Below are 20,763 nucleotides of genomic sequence, written 5' to 3' on the forward strand. Positions count from 1 at the left end.
TGCTACTACAAAACACAGAAACAATATAGCCTGAAGGACATTTGTGTAGTGAACAAATCCCCTGCATGTGTTCATCTTCTTAAAAGGCAAACAGACTAAAATAATTTACAAATTATGTAAATGAGCTTATTTTCCTGATTCAAAGAAGAATCATTTCCAGACAACCTCAGAGGAAGAGAAGCAAAACAAACCATTAGCATCTCCCCGGCTGATCAAGGCCATATCCCCGTTATCACAACCAACCACTCCATTTCTTATGCAGAGCCCTTGGAATTGTCACTCGTATCTGCCATCTTTATGCCACTCATCTTTATTCCACTGATCTGATTACAGTTTGCATTTCTAATTAATCTCACCACCAAGAGAGGGGGGAAAACATGGAAGGGAGAAGCTGATTTAACGATAGTGCTTGAAATGTGGCCTGATTGTAAATGAAGGGGTTGAAAAAAAGAGCTGGGCGTGTGGAAAAAAATGGCAGGGATGCTGGAGTCCACAGCGTGTGGGAGAAGCACATCTGGATAGCTTCATGCGCCTTGAGGGCTTTGCTGAGGAGAGCACCAATCTTTGGCTGAAAACATTTAGAAGAAGAAGGAGTTGACTACTGCTGTGCAGCTGTTGCCTCCACAATCATAGGATATCAGATACTGTAACTTAACTAGGGCTGAGCTGATTAAAAAAAACATCAATATAAATCACGATAACCAGTTTTTAAAAAATGCATTCAATAAAAAATTTGATGTATGTACAGTCATGTGTTCCAACAGGACAATGACCAAACACAGGTCAAAAGTGGTAAAGAAATGCCTAAATCAGGCTAGAATGAAGGTTTTAGAATGGCCTTCTCAAAGTCCTGACTTGTGGACAATAATGAAGCTCAGAAATTATTATGTAGAAAGCTGGAACGCAAATGGCGCACGACTAAATTCGAAGTGCACTATCAAGCATGGAGTGATAGTTTAATAACTTATAAACGCATGCTTACCTAAGTTAAAGTTAAATATTACTCAAATCTCCTCCGCCTTAATAAAAACAATCCTACATTTTTTTTTAGTACAGTAGCATCGCTAACCCAACAAGGGACTCCTTCCAGTAGCTCCACCCACCAGGCAGATGACTTTATGAATTTCTTTAATAAGGAAATTGAACTCATTACAAAAGAGATTAAAGACAATGCGTCCCAGCTACAACTGGGTTTTATTACCACAGATACGATTGTATATACGGCGGATACTGCCTTCCAAAATAGCTTCTCTCGTTTTGATGAAATAACATTAGAAGAATTGTTACAACGTGTAAATGGAATTAAAAAAACATGCTTACTTGACCCACTTCCTGGAAAACTTATCAAGGAGCTCTTTGTATTATTAGGTCCATCAGTGCTAAATATTATAAACTTATCACTTTCCTCTGGCACTGTTACCTTAGCATTCAAAAAAGTGATTATTCATCCTCTCCTTAAAAGACCTAACCTCGATCCTGACCTCGAGATAAACTACCGACCTTCCTTTTATTTCGAAAATTCTCGAAAAAATTGTTGCAGAGCAGTTAAATGAACACTTACCGTCTTAACAATTTATGGGAAACCTTTCATTCCGGTTTCAGGGCAAATCACTCTACGGAGACAGCCCTCGCAAAAATGACTAATGATCTATTGCTAACGATGGATTCTGATGCGTCATCTATGTTGCTGCTCCTCGATCTTAGCGCTGCTTTCGATACCGTCGATCATAATACTTTATTAGAGCGTATCAAAACACGAATTGGTATGTCAGACTTAGCCCTGTCTTGGTTTAACTCTTATCTTACTGACAGGATGTAGTGCGTCTCCCATAACAATGTGACCTCGGACTATGTTAAGGTAACGTGTGGAGTTCCCCAGGGTTCGGTCCTTGGCCCTGCACTCTTCAGCATCTACATGCTGCCGCTGGGTGACGTCATACGCAAATACGGTGTTAGCTTTCACTGTTATGCTGATGACACCCAACTCTACATGCCCCTAAAGCTGACCAACAAGCCGGATTGTAGTCAGCTGGAGGCGTGTCTAAATGAAATCAAACAATGGATGTCCGCCAACTTTTTGCAACTCAACGCCAAAAAAACGGAAATGCTGATTATCAGTCCTGCTAGACACCGATCTCTATTTAATAATACAACTTTAACATTTGACAACCAAACAATTAAACAAGGCGACTCGGTAAAGAATCTGGGTATTATCTCCGACCCAACTCTCTCCTTTGAGGCACACATTAAAAGCGTCACTAAAACGGCCTTCTTTCATCTCCGTAATATCGCTAAAATTCGCTCCATTTTGTCCACTAACGACGCTGAGATCATTATCCATGCGTTTGTTACGTCTCGCCTCGATTACTGTAACGTATTATTTTCGGGTCTCCCCATGTCTAGCATTAAAAGATTACAGTTGGTAGAAAATGCGGCTGCTAGACTTTTGACAAGAACAAGAAAGTTTGATCATATTACGCCTGTACTGGCTCACCTGCACTGGCTTCCTGTGCACTTAAGATGTGACTTTAAGGTTTTACTACTTACGTATAAAATACTACACGGTCTAGCTCCAGCCTATCTTGCCGATTGTATTGTACCATATGTCCCGGAAAGAAATCTGCGTTCAAAGAACTCCGGCTTATTAGTGATTCCCAGAACCCAAAAAAAGTCTGCGGGCTATAGAGCGTTTTCCGTTTGGGCTCCAGTACTCTGGAATGCCCTCTCGGTAACAGTTCGAGATGCTACCTCAGTAGAAGCATTTAAGTCTCATCTTAAAACTTATTTGTATACTCGAGCCTTTAAATAGACACCCTTTTTAAACCAGTTGATCTGCCGTTTCTTTTCTTTTTCTCCTATGTCCCCCCCTCCCTTGTGGAGGGTCCGGTCCGGTGGCCATGGATGAAGTACTGGCTGTCCAAAATCGGGACCCAGGATGGACCGCTCGTCCAGAGTCGGGACCCAGGATGGACCACTCGCCTGTGTATCGGTTGGGGACATCTCTGCGCTGCTGATCCGCCTACGCTTGGGATGGTTTCCTGCTGGCTCCACTGTGAATGGGACTCTCGCTACAATATTGGATCCACTTTGGACTTGATTCCCACGGTCGTTAGATCCACTATGGATTGGACTTTACAATATCTTGTTAGATCTGCTCATCATCCATTGCATTCGGTTCCTTAGGGTGGGGGTGTTGCCCACATATGTGGTCCTCTCCGACGTTTCTCATAGTCATCATGGTCGACGTCCCACTGGGGAGAGTTTTTCCGTGCCCTTATGTGGGCCCTACCGAGGATGTCGTTGTGGTTTGTGCAGCCCTTTGAGGCACTTGTGATTTAGGGCTATATAAATAAACATTGATTGATTGATTGATGAAGAAACAAGTCCATGTCAGAAAACCAACACATTCAGCTGAACTGACTGGTTGTACAGTCATGTGTTCCAAAAGGACAATGACCCCAAACACACGTCAAAATTTGTAAAGGAATGGCTAAATCAGGCTAGAATGAAGGTTTTAGAATGGCTTTCCCAAAGTCCTGACTTAAACATGTGGACAATGCTGAAGAAACAAGTCCTTGTCAGCAAACCAACACATTTAGCTGAACTGCACCAATTTCGTCAAAGAGGAGTGGTCAAAAATTCAACCAGAAGCTTGCCAGAAGCTTGTGAATGGCTACCAAAAGTTCCTTATTGCAGTGAAACTTGCCAAGGGACATGTAACCAAATATTAACATTGCTGTATGTATACTTTTGACCCAGCAGATTTGGTCACATTTTCAGTAGACCCATAATAAAGTCATAAAAGAACCAAACATCATGAATGTTTTTTTTTTGTGACCAACAAATATGTGTTCCAATCAATCTATCACAAAATAATTTGATTTGTAGAACTTATTGGAACTTCAAGACAGCCATGACATTATGTTCTTTACAACTTTTGACCACAAATATACATGTGACTGTAATGTTAGCACTCCAGCTCACACAGCTATGCTAATGTCGCTAACACTTCCTTCCCCACTCCTTAATGTTACGTGATTGTATTTGATCCATCTACTATCTTTAATCCAGAAGTCGAAATAGCACCAAGCACATTCTGTGCGGACAACAGCTTTTAAGGAACTAAGGGGGCGATCTTTATAGCGAGCTCATCTCGAGGCCGATCATTAGAAAGGTTGATTGCTTTGACGGGAGCAGCAGGCGGGACAGCAAAGTGCGCTCATCTGTGAAGGAGTCTACACTTAGGTCAATATTTTCTCCTTCCAGGAGAGCTTTAATAACAACATTAAAGGCCTTATGTTTGATTTCCAGGATGACAGATCTACTTATGATCGCATGCATCGGGCTGGTCGATAAAGTTTGTTGGCTCCGTGACTCTAAATAGTGAAACACTGATTGCATTACTTTACTTGATTTAATTTGATCAAAGAACATTGATTTTCATCTATGTTTTAAACGAGCCATTAAAATGAAGTGCCGCTTTAAAGTGACGTTCAAAAATAAGTGAACCCCTTCGCAGACTTAATGCCACATTTATTCTTCGAAGAAGCTCGTGGATGCATGTTTCATATATTAATCTCCGTCAAATATTTACACTAACCACAATGAAGAACGCCTCACCTTATGCACTTGTATCAAAAGTATAGATAGTCAACCCTTGGGCATGAATGTCGCTCATTTTGTTCACTCGAATCCTTTGAAGCCTTATCGTTCCAAGTGATTTTACGTGACATTTTTTTAAATGGAACATCAATAAAAAATACTATCTAAACAAAATTCGTTGAATGGTTGCCTCAGTTAAATGTACTCACTGATCCTCTTGCCTAAACCCCGCACTGAGTTGCAGGACAGGAAGACGATCAGAAGTACCGAAACAATCCTGCTAGTTAGCTCTGTGTTGCCTCATTGTTTGACTCATTTTTGAGCCAGTTCCAGAGTAAGTATTAGTAGCCAGTTGTGTTGTCCTGATACCAATATTTTGGCACCGGTATCGGTACCAAAATGTATTTTGATACTTTTCGATACTTTTATAAATAAAGGGTGTCACAAAAATTCCATTATTGGCTTTATTTGAACAAAAAATCTTAGGGTGCATTAAACATATGTTTCGTATAGCAAGTTTGTCCTTAAATAAAATAGTGAACATACAAGACAACTTGTCTTTTATTAGTAAGTAAGCAAACAAAGGCTCCTAATTTAGTCTGCTGACATAAGCAGTAAAATATTGTCATTTTCCATTCTATTATTTTGTCAACATTATTAAGGACAAGTGGTAGAAAATTAATTATTAATCCACTTGTTCATTTACTGTTAATATCTGCTTAATTTCTCTTTTAAGATGTTCTATCTACACATCTGTTAAAATGTAATAATCACTTATTCTTCTGTTGCTTGGATAATTTACATTAGTTTTGGATGATACCCCAAATTTTGGTATCAATCCGATACCAAGTAGTTACAGTATCATACATTGGTCATATTCAAAGTCATCATGTGTCCAGAGACGTATTTACTGAGTTCATAAACATAATATATATATTTTTATAAAACGAAAGAAGATGTGATGCAGAAAAAATTGGGATGTAATCATAGTAATATCGACTAGATACGCTCTTGTACTTTGTATCATTACAGTGGACCAAAAGTGTTTTTACATTTTGACGCCGGTGAGCTACGTTGTGTAGTGAAGCATGATTAGCTTTGCTTCGTCCTGCAGGGATGATACTTGTAAGAAACGTACTTTATTAGTCGCCATGATGGCGAGGATTAGTGATTTAGAAGTAGCTGAAACACTGCAAACTGCGGATGGATTTCAGATTCACCTTTATCGTTAGTTTTTAGGCCAAAATGCATCCATTCTCCCTTTTCTGTCAACACACTGTGTCTGCTTGTAAGTACTCTGTGTTTATGCACTACCGAACATGCCCGTCTGCTCGTAAACCAGCAACAACGGTGGGGCGTGGGAGAGGTGGAGAACCGGTACGTTTTAGAGGCTGTATAGTACCGAATATGATTCATTAGTATTGCGGTACTATACTATAGGGATTAAATAAGCTAAACTTTTTCCTACTCCTTTTCGGACGTGCTGTAATGAAACAACTGAAAATATGTGATGCATTACATTGTACCATATGCATGTTTGAAATAAACTGAAACTGAACTGAACTGAACTTTATCTGCCAACACAGAGTGTACAAGACCATGGGAAAAAAATTAACATCATAGCACAAAAATGGGTGTGATGACGAAAACAACACACGCAAGGTTGTAGAGGCAATCTTCATAATTTAAGATGACAGTGGCGGCTTTTAAGGTTCGCAGCAGCACGAGGCAAGTTTGATGTCAGGCTCTCGACAACTCTCTTCGTGTCGGGCTTGTTGATGAGAGACGGCCTTCACCCTAACCAGGAAGGCGCCATCATCCTGCCTAGGAACATAGATTTTTGTTTGAGTCACGACTAACTACACTAGAGCAAGCCCGGTCACAGGCAATTACAGAGTCTCTTAGTCCGGGTGAAGAGTCAGTTAAGCTAGAACTAGCCAGCGCAAGGCTGGAAAATCCCTGCACACATAGCATTTCTCCAAGAATAATGCACAACTCACATAATGTTTTTTTGCGGTGACTGTGCCAGAGGTGGACATGCATTCTACTGAGGTGGGAAATTATGATGCATTCAGTGTATCGCAGCACCAAGCAAACAATCCGGAAATTGGGGCGGCATAGCTCGGTTGGTAGAGTGGCCGTGCCAGCAACTTGAGGGTTGCGGGTTCGATTCCCGCTTCCGCCATCCTAGTCACTGCCGTTGTGTCCTTGGGCAAGACACTTTACCCACCTGCTCCCAGTGCCACCCAAACTGGTTTAAATGTAACTTAGATATTGGGTTTCACTATGTAAAGCGCTTTGAGTCACTAGAGAAAAGCGCTATATAAATATAATTCATTTCATTTTAAAATTCCTGTCAGATTCCACATAAGGGCAAGGAAAAACTCACAACGCATCCATCCATCCATTTTCTACCGCTTGTCCCTTTTGGGATCGCTGGAACCTATCTCTGCTGCATTTGGGCGGAAGGCGGCGTACACCATGGACAAGTCGCCACCTCATTGCAGGGCACTCACACACCAGTGGGATGTCAATGTGAATGACGATGAGAAACGTTGGAGAGGACCGCAGATGTGGTCCTCTCCAAGGTCTCATGGTCATACCACTGGGTTGAGTTTTTCCTTGCCCTGATGTGGGCTCTGAACCTAGGATGTCGTTGTGGCTTGTGCAGCCCTTTGAGACACTTGTGATTTAGGGCTATGTAAGTGAACATTGATTGATTGATTGACATTGAGCGACAAAAGTAAAACGTTTTTAAACACAATACAGTCTCCAACGACACCAGACAAAGATGCAAGACTTGTTACTTGTCGTTTTTAATAATGACTAAAAGTGACTTAGAAAAAAATATATGTCAATACTATAATAATAACACATGTGTTTTAAATGTATCTATACATTGCTTTGCTTTTTCAAGTAACTATATGCTTCATAGCAAAAGATATGATGACATCATATTTACCGGAGACTGTTTCTACAAACATTTGTGAAAGAATGGGCCACTCTCTGGAGCTCGGTGATTTCATGTGTGGAAATGTCATAGGATGCCCCCTGTGCAACAAATCCAGTCGTGCAATTTCCTCGGGGTCTGGTGTGGATTAACTTGACTGGCCTGCACAGAGTCCTGACTTGAACCCCATAGGACACTTTTGGGATGGAATAGAACGGAGACTGAGAGCCAGGCCTTCTCGACCAACATCAATGCGCTTTTGGAAAAATGGTCGAAAATTTCTATAAACACACTCCGCAACCTTGTGGACAGCCTTCCCATAAGAGTTGAAGCTGTAACAGCTTCAAAAGGTGGACAGACACCTTTTGCAGCTTCCCGTGCGCTCTGCACATTGCCCTTGGACTTCTCGACTTCGTGCTAAGTACTAGCCTTAGCTTCCCGTGTGTTCGGCACGCATTTTTATTTTTTTTATTTTTTCTCTGTTTTTGTACCAGTGTTGTTATTTTTTCTATTAAAATCAAGCCCTTACTTGCAAGTCCTGTCCGTCTGGTCAATTGTATCCTGGGATTGAACAAAACGCGCATCACTATGCGCTTCCCACGCGACAGAAAAGACCAAGCTACTCCTTCCCCTGCTGTGGACCGCACACAGTCTTCGCCTCGCCAAAACGCGTGCCGAACGCACGGGAAGCTAAGGCTAGTACTTAGCACGAAGTCGAGAAGTCCAAGGGCAACGTGCCGAGCGCACGGGAAGCTAAGGAGATACTTAGCACAGAGACAAGAACTAGGAAACATCCACGTTAGTCTTGCTTACCGCAAACAAAGGACCAAGACTGAACGACGGGACAAGGCAGGCTTAAATAAGGAAGTAATTAACAAAAACAGGTGTGCGTACAAGGCAGGTGAAAATCAATACGTAACCATGGAAACAAGATGAATAAGGAAGTGCAACCAGGCCCCGAAAGAGTCCAAAACAAACAGAAAACACAGAAGGACTCAAAAACCAATATCAAAATGTGATCCGGGCAGGGGATCACAACAGGTACCTGTTGTTGTGTATTTGAGATCCCCATAAATCCTTGTCCTTTGAAATTAAACGGTGGAGGCATGGTGGGGATATTAATGAAACAATCTTGCCTTCTTCCGAACTTGCTCCAAATGAGTTGAGAATTGGACACGGCACAAACTCGGACGCGCTACCAGAGGTGTACTGTAGCTTCGACCAGTTTGCTCGTGCAGGAGGCCTCCTTCACTGCTCCCCTCTGGCAACGCGAATAACCTTTCTGAAGGTTCACCTACAGAAACCTTCTAACGACTTCTACTCCCTCTAGTCAAGTTTGAGTGTCTTTTCAACACGCCGCCAGAAATGCTTTATCATCCCTACCAGCAGCTTCACTGTGAACCTTAAGGTTATGTAAATTACCCACAAGACTTAAACGCATAAACCACCCCTTAATGGCCATAAACACTTCATCTTGATTTAATCTATGGTACTGCAACTAGAGAAGACCTCCTTTAGGAGACACAATCGAAAATTTCAGCAGCACAGACCAACACAAAGAGCACAAACGATTGAGACTATTTTGGCTGAATTTGGAGCAAATAAGGAGCTGAGTAAACTTCGATTGACCTACAGCAGGGATCACCAACCTTTTTGAAACCAAGAGCTTCTTCTTGGGTACTGATTAATGCAAAGGGCTACCACACACTTAAATAAATTGCCATAAATAGCCAACTTGCTCAATTTACCTTTAATAAATAAATCTATATACTGTATATGAAAAAATTGGTATTTCTGTCTGTCATTCCGTCATACATTTTTTTTTACCATTTACGGAAGGTTTTTCGAAGAGAATAAATGATGAAAAAAACACTTAATTGAACGGTTTAAAAGAGGAGAAAACACGAATAAAAATCAAATTAAATTTTCAAACATAGTTTATCTTCAATTTGGACTCTTTAAAATTCAACCGAAAAAAATGAAGACAAAAACTAGCTAATTCCAATCTTTTTGAAAAAATTTTAAAAAGTATTTATGGAACATCATTAGTAATTTTTCCTGATTAAGACTAATTTTAGAATTTTGATGACATGTTTTAAATAGGTTAAAATACAATCTGCACTTTGTTAGAATATATATTAAATTGGACCAAGCTATATTTCTAACAAAGACGAATCATTATTTCTTCCAAATTTTCCAGAACAAAAATTTGAAAAGAAATTCAAAACACTTTGAAATAAGATTTAAAATTTTTTCTAAAGATTTTCTAGATTTGCCAGAATGTTTTATTTGAATTTTAATCATAATAAGTGTGAAGAAATATCTCACAAACATTCTTCATCGAAAAAACAGGAGCTAAGATGAAGAATTAAATTAAAATATGTTTATTATTCTTTATAATAAAAAAAATGAAAAATTACTTAAAAAATTGATTTAAGGTAAAAAGGTACATGTGTTTAAAAATCCTAAAATCATTTTCAAGGTTGTATTTTGTCTCTAAAATTGTCTTTGTGAAAATTATGAAACGCTAAGTAAAAAAATAAATGAATTTATTTAAACAAATGAAGACCAAGTCTTTAAAATATTTTCTTGGATTTTCAAATTCTATTTGAGTTTTGTCTCTCTTAGAATTAAAAATGTCGAGTAAAGCGAGACCAGCTTGCTAGTAAATAAATAAAATTTAAAAAATAAAGGCAACTCACTGGTAAGTGCTGCTATTTGAGCTATTTTTAGAACAGGCCAGCTGGTCCTTACGGGCGACCAGGGGCCCGCAGACACCGTGTTGGTGACCCCTGACCTACAGTATAAGGCCATGTCTACACTAAGTCGTTTAACCCCTTAAACGAATAATTATTTTTGCCCAAGCCCCGTTTCAGCCACACTAAACCAGCGTTTAAGGTGCCCCTCCTCGGACAAATTTTTACAAATCTCTTGAATCTCCGGAAGAGATATCAGGAAGAACGCGCCACGACCAGCTTCATAACAAAGATGGAGGCGAATCATCCAGACATGCCCGTGTTTCTCCTTCTTGTACTTGTACAGGCGCTTTTGGAAATCACAAATCAATTCTTTAACAAAAGGAAACGCCCGATTGGAGCAATTTGGGATACAACACATCTCAGACGGCAAGAGAACTTTCGAATGTCCGGCCAGGTCAGCTGTGAATGTTTTTTATCAAAAAACGTTGTCCCTTCCTCCAATTTATTCACAAATATTTTTCAGTCTCCAAGCACAAGCTGGATTGCAAACATGGAAAATTAAGGTGAAGGCAAAAGAGTGTCCCGACCAGATATCTAGATCCCTATATTAATTGTTGTAGTTGATGTAAAATGTATTTTTTTGCATTGTCTACTTTCTCATGTCGATTAAAAATTTGATCCATGTATGATGATGAGTCTCAGGTGTGATTCACTACAATAGGGCTCCACAGCACACTGGATTCCAGTTAATTGAAATACCACAACACTGGATATTGTTCCAAGGAGATACATTTTAATTTAAAAACTTGCACACAAAACACAGCAAACAAATGTAAAAAGCACAACAAACTATTCCCAATATAGCTCTTTTAAATAACAACTTCACAGTGAAGTACAGTCATCTACTGGAGAGATTGGAGCAGATGGACGCTCAGGTGGATTTTTTTCTTCTTCCGCACATGCGTACCAGGTCGAGTTTGCGCTGGCGGACGCAACGGGGCGGGGGTCTTAAACGGTGGCATTGCTGTGTATGGACACGGATAAGGTTAGGTGTGATTTACCCTGGATAACCTTATACGGCTTAGTGTAAACGGGGCGTAAGAGAATCTTAATTAATTCAAAAACAATGACCATTTCAACGGCACAAACAAGCGAAAATAATTAAGCCCACTTTAACAGAGTTTTGTAGTGAATTTTGAAGTGAATTATATTTATATAGCGCTTTTCTCTAGTGAATTAAAGCGCTTTTACATAGTGAAACCCAATATGTAAGTTACATTTAAACCAGTGTGGGTGGCACTGTGAGCAGGTGGGTAAAGTGTCTTGCCCAAGGACACAACGGCAGTGACTAGGATGGCGGAAGCGGGGATCGAACCTGGAACCCACAAGTTGCTGGCACGCCCACTCTACCAACCCAGCCCCACGACTTTTTGTTCCTTAACAAGTTAAGTGAAATTCGGTTTTACGAACCAAAAATTACATTCTTGATTATTTTTATGGGAGTGTGTTCAAAAGTTCGAGACATACACCCCCACTAATGCCGAAGAGGGCACCTGCAAATTTCAGTCAAGAGTGAGTCAAGCTTCTTTCTTGGTTGAAACCCTCTCAGTCCATGTCATTGTTGAACTGGCTTCTCTGCAGAGATTGGAACTGGTGCTCTAACAGTTTCCAGTTCATACCAGGCTCGAGAATTTGTAGTTGCAGAGCTGTTTCTGAACAAAATAACAAAGTTCCTTTTATCTTAAAGTGGCAGTCGGGTCTTCTTACAGACATTGGCAAAGTGGTGACCCATCTAAATAGCTTATGTACAGTGGAATTTGAACTAATGCTCTTTGACTCTACATGTATTTATAAATAGCTCCAAAAGACTTTAATATTTGAGTAAATCTCCAATCCTATTTAGATCTTCCCCGAGTTCCTTGGACCTTCTTTGTTCAGAATATTGGTGGATCCAATAAGTGTTGCCATAGAGACAATACTAACTGTAGTTAATTAAAAACACAAAGGAGAAGTTAATGTGTCTTGGCCTTGTCAAGTCATTGTCAGGACTAATGCATCTTGTCATGCTAATGCATCTCTGCATGTCTCGGAGATACATTAGATGAAATTGTACCAGCAATTCCCTTCACAATTTCAATGGCTTCATTATCCTCCCAGAGAAACATTGACAGCGCTGATCGAGAGGGAAGATCCACCAAGGCAGCGTGTGAGTACAGCAATCGCGTCCAATGCCTACAGAATCAGAGGTGGGATCCCACTCCATCATCCCATTAAATATTTATGTTATTTCAAAATATCTTGCATGAATATTGAACAACATGGCCACTCCTGGACTGAATAGAACAGAGGACTACCTGATATCGCAGACTATAAAAATAACTTTGTAAGGAGCATACATCTGTGGGTCGAGAAGCAAAACTGAGAACGTGTGTGCGTCTGCGTGTGTGTGTGCGTGTGTTACATAGGATTTTTAAAATGTGGCAAGTCTTCACCACCCGTGTCAAATATTGCATTTTCTGGACCATAAGGCCCACCGGATTATAAGGCGCACTGGGAATAAGCGGGTCTAATCAAGTCTTTTTCATATGAAAGGCACACCGGATCACAAGATTCATTAAAGGGGTCATATTATGATTTGTTTCTAAATGTAATCAATCAATCAATCAATGTTTACTTATATAGCCCTAAATCACAAGTGTCTCAAAGGGCTGCACAAACCACTACGACATCCTCGGTAGGCCCACATAAGGGCAAGGAAAACTCACACCCAGTGGGACTTCGGTGACAATAATGACCCAGTGGGACGTCGGTGACAATGATGACTATGAGAACATCATACTGTGAAAGATCAATCCATAATGGATCCAACACAGTCGTGAGAGTCCAGTCCAAAGCGGATCCAACACAGCAGCGAGAGTCCCGTTCACAGCGGAGCCAGCAGGAAACCATCCCAAGCGGTGTAAAATGTAAAACATTTCCTTTTGGTCTACATGACATGTGATGGTGGTTCCTTGGTCAAAATGTTGCATAGATTATGTTTTACAGATCATCTTCAAGTCGCTTACTGACAGTTGCTTCAGGATGTGCCGTTTTGTGGGCGGTCTTATTTACGTGGCTCACCTTTCGACAACGTCTTCTCCCCGTCATCTTTGTTGTAGCCGTGTAGCGTGCAAGGACGGGAGTGGAAGAAGTGTCAAAAGATGGAGCTAACTGTCCTAATGACATTCAGACTAATTTACTTAAATCAACAACGGAGCAGCATTGATTTAAGCAAATCAATGCTGCTCACAAGTGCAACAATACCGCGTTAAAAAACGTCTGACCGGAACTCTCTAATAACTAAAGTTCCGTGGGTGAATTATGTAAACCCACTACAATGGTAGTTTTTAGCGCTTCCATAAATTAGAACTTTAAGCTACTTTATATTAGAAATGGCAACAGCAGAGGGTGAATGCCCCATAACAATCAATCAATCAATCAATCAATGTTTACTTATATAGCCCTAAATCACTAGTGTCTCAAAGGGCTGCACAAACCACCACGACATCCTCGGTAGGCCCACATAAGGGCAAGGAAAACTCACACCCAGTGGGACATTGGTGACAATAATGACCCAGTGGGACGTCGGTGACAATGATGACTATGAGAACCTTAGAGAGGAGGAAAGCAATGGATGTCGAGCGAATCTAACAGGATACTTCGAAAGTTCAATCCACAATGGATACAACACAGTCGCGAGAGTCCAGTCCAAGGAGGATCCAAGACACAGCAGCGAGAGTCCCGTTCACAGCAATCACATCAGCGCTAACAAGAAGATAGTGAAAAAGACTTAGACTACGAAATCAATACTGACTACAATGGCGGATGTGCGTAATGTTTGTGACTTATGCAGATCTCAAATACACATCAACAGGTGCCAGAAGGTAACACAAATTGGTTTTGCATAACTGTCTGAAACAAAACGCCAGATTATTTGTCTGCTAAGGGGTGCCATTTTGCGGTCCTTATACACAAAATAATAATACTTCTATCTCTGACCACGGTTACCGTAATGGGCCGACAATCCATTAAGCGTTGCGGATTCAAAGTCATACTAAAACATTTTGACAGATTTTTGAGTGCCGTGTGTAATATTCTTTGCTTTAAATGGAACATTTAAAGTTTTGGTGTTGTTTACTGGTGTCATAGTCCAAGCTAGACGTATTTCTTATGTGTGACTACCATCTACTGGTTACACTTATCATTACACCATGTACCAAATGAAATTGCTTCGAGGTCAATTGTTATGATCCGCTGCCCGGATCATAGTCTGTTTACGTTTTCGAGACGCTTCTGTTTTCAGCACCTCTTGAGTTTGTTTGTTTCAGTTGCCATGACGGCAGATTGCACGCACCTGCCTCTGGTTAGTGTTCAGGACGCTCACCTGTTGCCCGGGCACTAATCAGAGGGCTATTTAGTCTATGCCCTGGCCTTACTCGGTTTGGCTTCCTAATTTGCTTTTTGCAACAGTCGATGACTGTTTTTGACTCCTGCTTTGTACCTTCTGGCTTCCACGCTAGGCCCTTTTACTTTTTAACGCGCACGCTAGCCCCTTTTGTTTTGCCTTCTGTGCTATGAGCACGTTTTCTTTGTTACCGTCTGATTTATTGTTATAATAAATCATTTCCTACTTGCACACTGTGTCCGAAGTTGGTTTGCATCCTGGAAGAAAGAACCCCCGCATCACCATGCGACCCGGTCGTCACATCGATAAGCACTGGGTTATAATCAATCAATGAATCAATGTTTACTTATATAGCCCTAAATCACTAGTGTCTCAAAGGGCTGCACAAACCACTACGACATCCTCGGTAGGCCCACATAAGGGCAAGGAATACTCACACCCAGTGGGACGTCGGTGACAATGATGACTATGAGAACCATGGAGAGGAGGAAAGCAATGGATGTTGAGCGGGTCTAACATGATACTGTGAAAGTTCAATCCATAATGGATCCAACACAGTCGCGAGAGTCCAGTCCAAAGCGGATCCAACACAGCAGCGAGAGTCCCGTTCACAGCGGAGCCACCAGGAAACCATCCCAAGCGAAGGCGGATTAGCAGCGCAGAGATGTCCCCAGCCGATACACAGGCGAGCAGTACATGGCCACCGGATCGGACCGGACCCCCTCCACAAGGGAGAGTGGGACATAGGAGAAAAAGAAAAGAAACGGTAGATCAACTGGTCGAAAAAGGGAGTCTATTTAAAGGCTAGAGTATACAAATGAGTTTTAAGGTGAGACTTAAATGCTTCTACTGAGGTGGCATCTCGAACTTTTACCGGGAGGGCATTCCAGAGTACTGGAGCCCGAAATGAAAACGCTCTATAGCCCGCAGACTTTTTTTGGGCTTTGGGAATCACTAATAAGCCGGAGTCCTTTGAACGCAGATTTCTTGCCGGGACATATGGTACAATACAATCGGCAAGATAGGATGGAGCTAGACCGTGTAGTATTTTATACGTAAGTAGTAAAACCTTTAAGTCACATCTTAAGTGCACAGGAAGCCAGTGCAGGTGAGCCAGTACAGGCGTAATGTGATCAAACTTTTTTGTTCTTGTCAAAAGTCTAGCAGCCGCATTTTGTATCAACTGTAATCTTTTAATGCTAGACATGGGGAGACCCGAAAATAATACGTTACAGTAATCGAGACGAGACGTAACAAACGCATGGATAATGATCTCAGCGTCTTTAGTGGACAGAATGGAGCGAATTTTAGCGATATTACGGAGATGAAAGAAGGCCGTTTTAGTAACGCTTTTAATGTGTGACTCAAAGGAGAGAGTTGGGTCAAAGATAACACCCAGATTCTTTACCGTGTCGCCTTGTTTAATTGTTTGGTTGTCAAATGTCAGAGTTGTATCATTAAATAGAGGTCGGTGTCTAGCAGGACCGATAATCAGCATTTTCGTTTTTTTGGCGTTGAGTTGCAAAAAGTTAGCGGACATCCATTGTTTAATTTCATTAAGGCGCACTGTCGATTTTAGAGAAAATCAAAGGATTTTAAGTGCGCCTTATAGCCTGAAAAATATGGTCGCTTAATTTGCTGTTGCTATTGACTCTTGTTTAGTGATCTTTGGTGTTTCAGGTGGTTCCAATACTCCCAGTTACTGATACATGTCAAATTGTGTAGCAGACAGGGTAAATTCTATGTATAATGCAGTACAAAGGTGCGGGGCGGCATCTCTGTCACAGTCAAAACAAGGCTTGTTCTCAATGAAGGCAATCTCAATGTAAGGATGTTGACTTCAGGTTCTGCAACAAGTGGCAATCCAAAATCTCCCCAGTGTAAAACTGAACTTCATACCTCCATGGTGACGCCCACACTGAGGTGTTTATTAAAGACACATTTAGAAGAACAAATAATTGCTTATGCGAGAGCTTGAGTGACCAATCCCACAGCAGTATGTAACTAATGTTTATTTTGACTCATTACAATGGACTGACTGCGATGAGGTGGCAACTTGTCCAGGGTGTACCCCGCCTTCCGCCCGATTGCAGCTGAGATAGGCACCAGCGCCCCCCGCGACCCCAAAGGAAATAAGCGGTACAAAATGGATGGATGGATGGACAATGAACTGAATAGACAAGAAAGTCCCCCAACTGTATCTCAGTATTTTGTTTTGTCACGTGCTGTGACATTTTAGAATCAAAGCCTGAACATGGCACCGTTACCACCATCAACTTCCACCAACAATATTAAATATGTGATTTGTTTGGATTTTTGTTTCTCAAAGAAAATTAGAAGCATCTCCTTAACCACCCAACTCCACTTTTGAGTCCAGTTACAGATGTAAGTTACTGACTTTGGGCCATGTTGCGTTTGACTGCATTTCTCATCAATAATTATGGTTGAATTATTGCAAAAGACAAAGAAAAAGCATTCACACTGCAATAAACCACCCCCACAAAAGCTCATTTAATCTATAGTGTGTTCAATCTCTCACCATGAATGCGCAGAAATGAGTACTGCAGTTAACATTTAGCTACAGCTTGGAAAGTAATTATAATAAGCCGCGTTCATGATAAAGGTTACCTTTCACCACTCTTATAGAAATATATAGACTCAGACTGTTTGTGTGCGAACAAAATGTTGTGAAAGTACTGTGATCGCCGCTACCTGACCAAACGGGTCATGTCCCGTTTTGCCTTTGTTGTTGTTTTTCCTGTGTCTGATGGTGTATTTCTCTTTCAGCATACACCCTGGACAAGTCGTCTCCTCATAAACTGTCATATGAAGGCAGCAAAGCCAAACATCAATTTGTGAGGTATTTATATTATTAAAAGTTATATCCTTTTATTGAGAAACAGCATTTTCCAGACTGATGTAAACATGTCTACTGTGGAGGACATTGCTTCTCAGAAAGTAAAAGTTCAAAGACACTCAAATGAACAACATTATTGTTTTACACTAGATGTTTACATTGTCGCTTAAAAAACATGCAACTGTAAGCTTTTTTTTAAGATTTGCTGGAGACAGTGGATGCTCCTGCGCAATATTTTGCACTCAAAGGTGCCATATGTAGTAATTTAATGTCAAGTCATCATTAAATAGCCCTGATGTGTCAAAAGGAATTAATAAATCATGTTCTTTTTGAATACCTTTATCACTGATAAAGGTAGTTCAGCCAGGATATGCTCATTTCAAAATTAGATTTACAGCCCCGAAATCTTGTTATTGTTTTCATTTTGATGCCCCGCCCTCCACCGTTCGACCAATTAGAAAGTCCGTGAGTGTATCAAATGCAGGTTGCCAGACCTCTTCGTCTAGCTACTGCCACTGGTAAAGTTACTAAACATGTCAGACCTTAGTAAAACTTAAAGGCGTCGTTACAATTCTCAAATTATTCATGACAAGGCAGGAACAAAACTATTTGTATAGGGGATGCCTTTGAAAGATGGAGACAATTGAAGGTGGAGAAGATTTGTTCATCTGATGCCAAACTTGCTCATTTCCTCCTTGATAGTTAAGTAAGGCATTCACGTTTTCTTTTTACTTGTAATAAATGGCACTTGAACTTTTGTATGTAAACAATACTGTACCATACAGTGTATGACCTTGAAAGTATGTTCGTGCAACGAATGCTTAGCATACTGGCCCGGTCAATGACACATCAACATATAGGCTAACGGGGGAAAAATATGCCCGTTAGCCTGTATGTTGATGTGTCATCCAACTGACAGTGCAAAGTATATATTCAACAAATAAAACCTATGTGGATATGGGTAGTGTCAGTGGCTATTTCGTTCTCATAATGCTGATACACTAAGGAAATGGGTTGCAATATAGCATGGCAAATTGCGGTTTCTGGTACTGTATGTGCATCAAACACATGTGGGGTGGTATTTACTTGTCATAATATAATGCATTACATGTAGTGATATTCTACTTGGTGTATTGACATGGTAGTAGGCTATATGATTTATGTGTAACGTGGTTTTTGCGTAACGTGGGATTGCTCACAGAATTGCACTCTGCACTGAAAGATGGTTATGTGCGTACATGGAAGAGAATGTAGTGCGTCAGGTTGGATGCAACATGGAGTTATGCCGAACTAAATGTGGCAGGAATTTTACTGTTGGCCTTGGCTTGCCATCAAAGAAGGCCTATGCAATATATATCATTATATATAATTATTTCGATGGTGGTCCATGCGGTCAAACCAGACAGTTTAGCAGGGCAACGCCAACAATCTGTCCCAACTCCCGATTAAAATATTGCTGCGTAACTTTACAAATACCTTTGGCTTATCGACCTTAGTAAAATGTGGCATAATTACTTAGTAAACCATCTTGCAAGAAGCATAAACAAGAGAAACCTACAGCGTAGGACTCGTCGATCGCCATTTTTTTAAAGTTCCTTGGAGTAAGATTCGGATTCGGCTGCGTATCTGGCAACCTCAGTCATGGAAAGTGGGAGGGCACTACAGAATTTTAACCATGATTGCAGTACCATTTCTGGCCACATTACTACATATGGCACCTTTAAAAATGTATGTCTGTTGCAATAAATTTGATTAGAACATTTTAGCATTATGTTTGTGTTCAATTACAGTAAGTGTGTTCTTCCTAGGGCTGGGCGATACATCAGTATACTCAATATATGCACGGGGTCCATCGTCTGGCGGTGGTTTGGCTTCAAGTGGGAAGATGTTGAACAAGTATGAGGCAAAACCGCTGTTACAAAAAGTAGCACCACTGCTAATTCGTAGCATCATTTGAAAAGTCACCCGCCACAGAATGAAGAGTTCTTGAAACTCTGCATGTCAACATCTCCGTTCGGTGCCATACCCACAAAATGCAGAAGAAACCATTTCCAGATCAACACCATATGAAAAAAATTAGCCAACAACAGAAGGAGATAATGTCTGCAGGAACCTATCACATAGCGAAGGACATAAACCATTTGATTTCCTACTATGCAGCTCATTTTTATTTGACAGTTATTGAAATATCTTGTGTGACATCATGCACCAAAGTGCACTTTATTTGTTTTTAAATATGTAACTTTTTACAGCGTTCTGTACAGAAAGTGTGCTTCAATTTAGTGTTATTTTGATATGTCATCTTAGTGACATCATGCACAAAAGTGCACTAATAGCTTGTTTTGAAATGTCTCTGAAACTCTTGCACGTTCTGTTTTGAAATGACATGAATGTTTGTGCCACTGCTTAATAACTGTATAATAAATACAGTATTGGTAAATTGACTTAATTGTGGTTTCCCTCTCTGCATGCAGGTTTAAAATGAGCATATAATAATGCAGTATGAACAAGAATGTTTTAATATAGACACATAGAATCATCATACTGGAGTGATTATATGCATCAGGTGTTAATTCAAGGTTAAGGCAAAATATCGAGTATCGTGACATGGCTCAAAAATATCGAGATATTTTAAAAAAGCCATATCCTCCAACCCTAGTTTATCCTAAACATTCATGACATTTCATTTTGTAAACTATGCATTACATTTGTTATAGTAAAGGCCTTTTTCATCTTGTGGCCTTAATACCATGATAATATCGTACCCTGAGATTTGATACCTTTACATCCCTATGACATACCAATGCCATGTCAAACTATGACAGTTGTTGGGACAAATAATTGACACAGAAGGAAGGAGAAACAGGTATAGAATGCTCTCTGATCAGTAATCAGAAGCAGATGAGCCCCCTGATCACTGATCAGAGGCAGGTGAATCCGAACAGTGCCCCGAGCAAACAGAGGAAGCGCTGAAACAGAAATAAACCCTTAGGCACAGGAAAAACCACAACAAGGGTAAAACAGGACAGGTCATGATAACAACTGCAGTAAAAATATGATGTGCAAATACCGTTTGTATATCATATTATGTTATGTTTGAAAATAACTTTTGTCCTAATCAAAATATGATGTGATCATATTTTGAGTACTTTACACAAATACTTTTTTACAACTATTTGAGATGAACAGATTATCATAGTTTGCGAGTCTT

At 40.5% G+C, this 20,763-nt stretch overlaps 1 long non-coding RNA gene across 1 annotated transcript in view; it reads right to left on the reverse strand.

Annotated features, from left to right (window-relative positions):
* Nucleotides 1-314: 314 nt before the first annotated feature.
* The window catches only part of LOC133559087 (uncharacterized), a 78,059-nt gene continuing 57,610 nt past the window's right edge, over nt 315-20,763 (reverse strand). Inside the window, exon 3 of the long non-coding RNA XR_009808090.1 lies at nt 315-568. This is a non-coding gene — a long non-coding RNA (uncharacterized LOC133559087). The remainder of the gene's footprint in view (nt 569-20,763) is intronic.

The sequence above is a fragment of the Nerophis ophidion genome, linkage group LG09, assembly GCF_033978795.1.
Source record: "Nerophis ophidion isolate RoL-2023_Sa linkage group LG09, RoL_Noph_v1.0, whole genome shotgun sequence".
In the NCBI taxonomy this organism is placed as follows: Eukaryota; Metazoa; Chordata; class Actinopteri; order Syngnathiformes; family Syngnathidae; genus Nerophis; species Nerophis ophidion.